Source organism: Pteronotus mesoamericanus, unplaced genomic scaffold (assembly GCF_021234165.1).
Source record: "Pteronotus mesoamericanus isolate MK-2021 breed Mesoamerican mustached bat unplaced genomic scaffold, CSHL_Meso_final contig_116, whole genome shotgun sequence".
In the NCBI taxonomy this organism is placed as follows: Eukaryota; Metazoa; Chordata; class Mammalia; order Chiroptera; family Mormoopidae; genus Pteronotus; species Pteronotus mesoamericanus.
The window spans coordinates 28,243,559-28,253,253 of NW_026555027.1; the positions used below are offsets into that span (position 1 = coordinate 28,243,559).

General features: G+C 31.4%; 1 pseudogene; it reads left to right on the top strand.

Annotated features, from left to right (window-relative positions):
* The first annotated feature begins 8,016 nt into the window (after positions 1–8,016).
* LOC129072204 (cytokine receptor-like factor 3) lies at positions 8,017–8,996 on the top strand (annotated as a pseudogene).
* Positions 8,997–9,695: the final 699 nt, after the last annotated feature.

Below are 9,695 nucleotides of genomic sequence, written 5' to 3' on the forward strand. Positions count from 1 at the left end.
AATAGCCACATACTATCCATTTTTATCTCCTCAGAGTTTGACTTGATATACACTACCATGGTCACATAAGACACTTAGCTTGGTCTCCCCAAGTTAAATTCAGTGTTCACAATGATGGTAGTGATAATCATTAAAATAATTTAAACATAGAGTAACAGTGCTTTCTAACAAATGCTCATATTCTATAAGTACTCCCACATAGCCTTCTAGAAGGATTTATTACACCAAAGGTAAAAAACACTGAAGAGTTTTTAATAACTCATATTAAAAATAATATGAAACCATAGAGGGAAATTAAAATTATTAATATTAGAAGTTTAAAAATTATACCAACATATTAAGATTAGTGACTTGTAAAAATAAATGAATGTTTTAAGATATTAATAAGAACCTGACTCTTACATCTGGAAGGATTAAAAATAAACTTACTTCATTTGAAATATTTTTACAGTTTCTCTATAGATTTAAATTCTTTCTCTTCAGTATATTACAGGTGATTTAAGTGGAACAGTAAAGTTATTTTATAGTGTATGAATTTTTACTATGAAATGCAAGTACTGTGTTTTGTTAATTGTTTCAAATAATTATGTGTGGTGTTTTTGCTAAAATAATTTAAATAGTTATTGTGTAGAAAAAGCAGAAAACACTAATAAGCAAATAAGTTAAAATTAAAATAAATTTTAACTACAATAAAAACAAAATCCTCTACTAATATTTTTTTTATTGATTTTAGGGAGAGAGAGAAAAGGAAACATAGACTTGTTGTTCCACTTATTCATGTATTCTTTGGTTGCTTCTTGTATGTGTCCTGACCAGGGACTGAACCCATACCTTGCTGTATCAGGACAATGCTCTAATCAACTGAGCTACCTCGCCAGGGTTCTGCTAATATTTTTATTCTACCTGCATTTTCTTTATGTTTCTATAATTATAATATTCTAATCAGCCTGTTATAGAACATTAATATTTTGCTTTTATAATATTGATTTTAAATTATTTCATTTGAGATATATACTAACACAACAGTATTTTTAAGATTATATAAGTATGATTTTAACTGTATCATACATTGATCAGATCTCCTCCTGGTGTTTGCCATTTAGTTTTGTGTCCAAATTAGTTAAGATAAATAATGTATATGAACTTACTGTGGTTTAACTGTAGCTCACAGACTTATTTTTCTTTTTAGATTTATGAAATAGATATTATTAATATAAAGTCAATGTTTACTTCTATAACTTTTAATATAAATGCTGGAGAACTGTGAGATTATATATGTATAGCCATATATATAAAAGATTGCTCATTCTCTTGTCTTACTGTCCTCACTACATGTTTATTCTTTAAAGTCAAGTAGGAAGTGAGTGTCGTTGTTTAGTTTGTGTATTTTATTACTAATAAGGTGATTCTTATTGTTTATTTTTATATATTTTTATTTTTAAAAAATCCATTCATTTTCCATGGAATATCAGTTCACATATATTTTCATTATTTGTAAAAGTTCTTTATGCATTTAAACCATGTCTTGTCTATGGATATAAATTTGTAACAACACAACAGAATACATTCCACCAAACCTTTATTGTCACAAAGACTGAAAATTAAGCAAAAATGAGAGAATCTAATAAAGTAAAACTTTAAACAAAGCAGAATTGATTAATAAAATAAATTTTTTATAAAGAAGTAGATTATAAAGATTTCTTTATAATCTTTATAATTATAAAGAATAGATAGGTGATTAAAAGATAGAGATACTCAAATACTAAATGGTAATACAGTGGAACTTTAGTTCTTGAACTTAATGAGTTTCAGAAGGTTGTTCAAGGAGCAATTTGTTTGAAAACCAAATTATACTCATACTTACACATTCTCTCCTTTGTTTGCCATCTGAGAGACAAGTGACTGATCATACAGATATCAGCATGAAAGGGTTGTCAGATTGAGAACTAAAGTTTTATTTGACAACTGAAACATTTTTTCTGTAAACAACTTGGTCGAGAACTGAATTGTTTGAGATGTAAAATGTCCAAAAACTGAGATTTGACTGTAATAAAAAAGCTAAAGTGACTCTTTTAATATTACACAAAGTATTATCTGGGAAAAGGCATTGCAATAACAGACATATTACATTTAACGAAAGTGCATTCATTAAGAAGAAATAAGTATGTATATGCATATATACCCACATTTGCAATATATATTCAAAATAAATGAGGGGTATGGAACTGACACAGATCAAAGGAAAATAAGTAATGCAAAATTATAATTGGTGATTTCAACATTTTTTTTTCTAATTAGTTGAAGAAGCAGTTACAAAAATCTCTAAGATATAGAAAGGAGCCTTATCAACAAATTTGTATATAAAATATAGTATCTTGTTTTAATATCCACTACAAAAATCTCTTTATTTTAATTGATTTGTCAATTTACATTTAATACAATGATCAATAAAGTTATCCTTAATATGACAAATTTAAATATATCAACTTTTGAATTGTTTTCCATTTATCTGATCTCTTCTGTTTCTTACTTCTTCATTCCCTATTTTGGATTAGTTGAGTAGTGTTTGGTGTTTCATTTCGTCTCCTTAACTAATTATAGTGTTTGCTTTTATTAGTAGTCACTCTTGAGTTTAAAATATGCCTCTTTAACTTATCACAGTCCACATTAATATTATATCTGTTCATGTGTCATTCATAACATTATACATATGTTAAAACATTGTAGTTGTACTTCCCCACACTTTTTCCCCAGTCGCTTTTTGTTGGTCTCACATTTTCTCAGCCAGAATCTATTATTTTGTGGGTGCACGAGCCTTTGTGGTTCTTATTATGATTGCAAGACACCCCTGAGCAACAACCATTAAGGACATTTGAAAAAAACAAAGTTTTTCACTCACAGGTCCTGGAGGGAACATGACACACTCAAGGGCCACAGAGAAAGGTTGAGGGTGGAGACAGCGCCCGCTGACTGGCACAGAGCACTGCCTTTATGAGGACATAAAGGCAGGGTGCCTGGGGCTTCCCAGGTCCTTGAGGTTCTGTTCATTTTTCCTGAATCTTTTTCTACCTGTTCCTAGACTCAATAATCTCTATTGTACTATCTTCAAATTTGCTAATTCTTTCTTCAGCCTGCCCAACTCTACCTTTGAATCTCCCTAGTAATTTTTTTTTTAATTTTAACTGTGTATCTTCTAGCTTTTTAAAAAATATTTCCGTTTCATTTATACATTATTTTTTACTCTCTTCATACATTTCTTCCGACAAGAGAAAACATTTGAAATGTCATAAATTAAATTACAGTGGGCCAGACAGTAGGAGAGAGAAAGTGAAGTACTCAGTTAATAGGTGAGCTGAAACTAACAGACGGCTTCTCACATTGCGGAATATTTGTTGAAACTCTGAATCAACTTCCAGGCAGCTATCGAAATGAAAAATAGCCAACCACCAGATGCCACTCCATCTTATTTATGAATGAAATTTCCAGACTGCTGCCCACAACCAATCAAGAATATTTTCTATTATTTGACTATGAACTTATCCTAGAACTGCCCCCATTTTACCTCTTCCCATCCCCAGTATCTATAGCCAAAGTAAACCCTTTTAAAATAAAGTACATCTTCCTTTCCCAAACTTGTTTTATAAAAGAGCCCTATGACCTCCTGGGTGGCAAACGTTCCTCTTTTCCATTGAGCACTCTTGTTGGTGGCTTGGACTCTATGTCACAGGACATGGTTCTTTTTCTGTGTCGCATATTGCTCAATAAACTTCTTTTTTCAGAAAAACTTTCAGCACAAAAATTTTGTTGTTACTGTTGTTTAACAGTTCTTTAAGCATCTGTAATTAAGTTCTTTTAAAGTGTTTATCTAATATATCTGCCATCAGATCTTTTTCAAGTTATTTTTTTCCTGTTGAATGAACCATACTTTACTGGTTCTTTCTGTTTTGTTTCATTTTTCTTTTCTGTTCTTTTCACAATTTTTTGATGAAAAGTGGACACTTGAATATAATAACGTGGTAACTCTGGAAATTAGATTATCTGTCTTCCCCAGGGTTTCCTCTGTTTTCTTAATGCTTTTGTTTAGCTTTGATTCTCTAGGCTTTCTTACAAATTTGACATTTTCTCAGGCGTTTTCTGAGGCTTTCCCTGGGCATCATGGTCACTTTCCAATTTGCCCCACACATGCAGTTGTCTTTTTAATACCCTAGTGTTTAATGTCTGACGCACAAAAAGACGAAAAAGAAAAACAAAGGGTGGGGACTGGCTCTTTAGGTTCTCTGAATATTTTTTGAGCCAGAGGAGGAGGGTCTTAGAATAACTGGCAATAACTGGCAATAACTGTGTAGGGGGAAGGGGAAGAAAAGGTGCAATAACAATGACCATAATCCTCTCTGTCTGTACTTCTGTGAACAGATGCAGCAATTAGGGACCAGAGAACACACATCCCTGATAGTTGAAGAACAGGAGACTCTACCTGACCCTGGATCCTTCAGGCTGGGTGTGTGCTTGCTGCTCCAGGAATAAATGCACAGCTGTACCCCATTGGGTTGGAGGTGAAAGATAGTTAGCCACTGCTATAATAAGAGCTGAAATGGACTGAAATTAACTGCAGTACATCGTAGAAGTCTTTCCCTGAAGTTGCAACCCTTCAATAGACTCCAGAGTTCCAAAATAGCTGCATCAGACAGATTCTGCCAGTGTGGTTTTTCTGCCAGATAAGGAAACAGATTCCTGGTGTATCTGAATCCTCCATCTTTCCCAGATCTTCCATGTGTTATTTTAAAGAGGGTTGAATTTTGTTTTTGCAGCATGTTAATTAATGTATGGATCTCCTTAATGTTCAAAATTTGCAGGTAACAATAAGGGTCATCAAAACTTATCAGATGCAAAATTTGGAGTTTTTATAGTCAGGAAATATTTACAAAAATAAGCAACTTAATATTTGAAAATATCACAAATAGAACAGCTTATATTTTCTGAATTACTTATCTGAACAATGAATTGTAGAGAGTATGGTGGATCATAATAAGGACATAAAATATTATTTATTTTTTTGAGTTATACTTTAAAAGTATTTTGCAGCTTACATTCTTCATCTGTAGAGCTGGAAGAACAATGTATCATTAATAATACTATATAACTAAATTCTTTAAAATTTATAAGTCCTTAGAGAAATGTAAAATATGTTTTTTCCCCTTAATCTTCCTTGTAAATCAGCAAGGACTGTATATTGAAGAAGATAAGGAATTAAAAAGAACAAACAATTTACCACTTTCCAGAAAATTAGGATAATGTTTACAATTATGTATTTTATAAGATATAAATACATAATACATAATACAATAATTCTTCACTTAAATGTCTGTTGGAGACCTAAATTTGATGAAACTATACCCTAATTATTCATTTGTTTTTCTAAATATTCATGAATCTAAATGAAAGGTATACGTACTTGTTTTCTAAAACTATCCATGAAATTAGAAGTTGATGAAAATTTTAAAACATAATGAGTAAATCACTTAATTCATCTTACCATTCATTCATTTTCCTTATCTGGACAAAGAGTTGGACTACAATGAACACTTTAAGATTCCTAAAATCTTATAGATAATAACTAATATAGTGAAAACTTTTGATCTTTGTAATCTCATAATTTGAGAATTAATGATATATTGACTTTTGTTGAATAAGCTTTGTCAGGTAGATGATATAGTTAAATATACAAGAGTTGAATGTAGCAAGGTGGATAAAATGTTTCTTTAATATATGCAAAATATCACAATATATTTTGAGGACAACAAATAAAATTAAAGATGATAACTGCCAATGCTATGATGTGGTAAATTTTTATAGAATTTTTCCTTGTGTCAATTGTTTCACAAAACTCATATAGAAATATATGCCATCAAATTAGGCTAGCTTTGGAGTACACAATCAATAAGGGAAAAGCTAATAGAAATGTTGCAAAAAAGTTTAATACTTTTATTTACTGAGATCAATTATAGAGATCATTATAAATGAGAACATTTTAATTCCTAATAGGATTACTAGACCAAAAATAGCAACTTCTGTAAATATATAGAAACATGAAATAAAGGAAAGATATCTATAGGGAAGAAACAATGCAAATTTCTTCTAGGCCTCTATTATAGATCAAGTCTAGCATAGTTAGTTAGTTAAATGAGATGACTAACTGTGAATAATGGAGATAGGAGTCCTCAGGAGAAAGGAGGTGACATTGAGGGAACTGCTTTAAGTCGATGAATTGGTGATTTTTATGGACATACATTTTTCTAATAAAACCAATGTTTCTCTTATAAATAGTTTTTAGATAAAATCCACATTTTTTGTATATAGCTTGATGAAAACACCACAGAAGTGAAGATTTACCTAGAGAACAATTAAATGAAAGAATTAAATAAGAAAAGGGAAGGAAAAAAGACAAGAGTGGTAGGAGGGAAAAACAAGGCAGTAATGGCAGATGGAATCATTAATCAAATATTTGTTTTGCAGTAACTGATATAAATAGGGGAATATTCATAAATATAAATATTTACAGAATGATAATGACTAAAGAGCAGCAACATGGTGTCTACAGCCCTGTAGACCATAATGTGAATACCTTAAAGATCTGAACAATGTTTTTAATACACAATTTATCTGGATTTTCATCCTTATTTTATCTTTAATTTTGTGTAGCTTTCCCAATTTTTAATAATAACTAATGTATACATAATGTATACACATAAGAGACATTGTTTTTCTCTTGCAAATGCCAGAATTTTATCATCTATATAGAAGACATTTTTAAATATTAAACACAAGGCAGAAAATAAATCTAAGCTTGTAGCTCAATTGATTTTAATTAAAATTTTCCTATTTAACCTTTTCCTTTAAAATATCTCCATTCAATATGACAATTTTCTCTAATGTTTTGAATCTTACCAAATTCCAAGTCCTCTTACATTCTGATAATGCTAAACTTATTATGACATAGCTTTTAATGCTTATTAATCTTGTTTATCAAACACTGTAATTGAAAATACTTGAATTGATAATTTTCTTAATCTATGCTAAAATATTTAGCATTAATACTTTATTTTCTCCTAACATTTTAAAATATTAAACTAAAATCAAAAAAATAAAACACTGTAATATAATGTGAGTACTGTTTCAATAGGTAATTAAACATCTGTTTTTAAAAAGCAATAAGAAGAATCATATAAAATAAGGCCTGTAGCTAAGAGAGTACTATTTCAAATCAATTATTCTCTGAAACACAGAAAGCTGTTTTTCAGAAATTACAACAAAGCAAACTGCTGGTAACCATCCTACTGTATATCCATTTCTCAAAATAGTACAAGCGCTTTCACACACACACACAAAGCCAACTCAGTTGATTACACAATGACCTTAAGGCATAGATTTTCTCCAAGTGAGATTCACATTTCTTTTTTACAAAGAAAAATCAATTTCAAAAATAAGGAGAAATGCTTAGCAACAGAAATCCATTGCTTTAAGCATACATATTGACGATACAGTGTATAAATACATGGATAGTTGAATACCATTTACACTTGTAATATAAAGAATTGCAAAGATATTTTCACTGAATGCTTAAATATGCATTTGCAATAGCACTCATTTTGTGCCATCACCATGTATTATTGCAAGAAATTATATACAATAAGAACACTGTAAGTTTTTAAAATAATAATTATTCAAACTTTTATTTACATGTGTGTTATGAAAATGAAAGATTTCATGAGACGACATGTCATAATGGATCCTCCTCGAGCTACATAATCTTCAAAATATTTAAAGTCACTCTTTTCAAGCCTAACATTTCCAAGGAAGCATTCTGTTCTTTTAGGAGTAAAACAATGTATTACTTTAACATTTATTGCCAGTTATTACAATAGTTACACAGATGTAAACCTAATCCAGAAAAATATAATTATTTTTTAAGTATATGGACAAAGTTGGACAAATGAAAAGAAGCTCAATAGAAAATCAATGTTGCAGCTTTCTCACACAGCTCAGTGGTGCCTGGGACAGTCGGGAACCCTGAGCTCAAACATTCAGTTGGACAGCTTACTGGAAGTGCCTTTACTGGTTGATTTGCCTTATTTATCTGCTCAGTTGGATAATTCAATTCTTAACATACTGCAAGACGACATTTTTAAACATGGAACTGTAGCATCTCCCTTACCAGCAGAGACAGAAGAATGAATAGAGAAACCTTGAGGCATCATTGTGTCATGGTGTAAGGTAAATGACAAATATACAGCCCAAGATTACAGACTCTAGTTCTGTAAGTGTACTTTAAATCATCTTAAAGATGTATATGTAGGCTCTGAAGTGGAATTGATATTATTACACACAGACCTCAATGTTGATGATCAGTTCAGAGTCTCTACCTAAGGAGCTAATGGACCTGAGTGGAGTTCTTGGAGTGTCCCCTGATAGATCATTCTACCTCGGTTCCTCATAAATGTGCAGCTGGCTTTACTGGGTACAGCCTGAGCAGTTGAAGAAAATAGCACTCCTGAATGATTCGGAATCCTCTGCTGTTCTGTACTACAGCTGCTCCATCCTATTTCTGTGAACAGACATTAACATTCAGTGTTGAAACTGTGGGACAACCAGACACAAGAGATAGTATAGAACTGTGTGCAGAAAAACAGAATGGATTTGACCATCTGCAGTGGAACCAAGCAGTGTGTATTAATACAAATGGTGCAGCTTGTGTAAATGGAAAAGAAATGACTGAGCAGTTATCAGCCGTTACTCCTGGATCCACTTTCATATCTGACACTGAGGCTGTGTCCTCTAGGATCCACAAAGAATAACAAAGGCAGAAACTTCAAGCTCACAGTAACTATTAACTCAAATAACAGAGAAGTGATTTTAGATTAATTATTTGATCAATCTCTAGTTCTCTTTACCTTGGAGGCTCATTTTTCTACCCTGGATGGAAAATGTTGATGTTCTAGATTTTTGGATGACCGGCTTTGGTTTTCAGGGTTTTAATGTAACTGCCCTTAGCCCAGTTTAGTTGTATTTGATTTAAACAAACAAACAAACAAACAAACAAAAAAACCTTTGAATTCATCTCTCAGTTAAGGCATTAGAAATAGAAACTGTTTACTGGATTTGTTTTGGAATATTTTACTAATAAAATACTTCAGTATTGTAGACAAAATCATAATGTAGTCATTTTTATTCTTGGCTTAGTTATTTAAAATATCACATCTCAATAAAATTCAAATTGGCTTTTAAAATATGAGGTGATGCAGTGTTATTTACAATAGCCAAGATTTTTGAAGCAGCGAAATTTCCCATTAGTAGGTAAATGAGTAAAAAAACTGTAGTACATTTACAGAATGGAATACTACCTTGCCACTGGCCATAAAAAAAGGAAATCTTAGTTTTGCAACATCATAAATGGACCTGAAGAGGATTACACTAAGTGAAATCAGCCAGTCAGAGAAAGATAAACACCATATGACTTCGCCTATACCTGGAACCCAATGAACCAAATGAACAAACGAAATCATGACAGACTCATAGACACAGAGAACAGATCGACAGCTCTTTGATGTGATGGGGATGGGGATCCAGGTGAAAAATGTGAAGGGATTAAGTAAACAAAACGAAACAAAAAACCAAAAACACCTCATAGACAAATAATA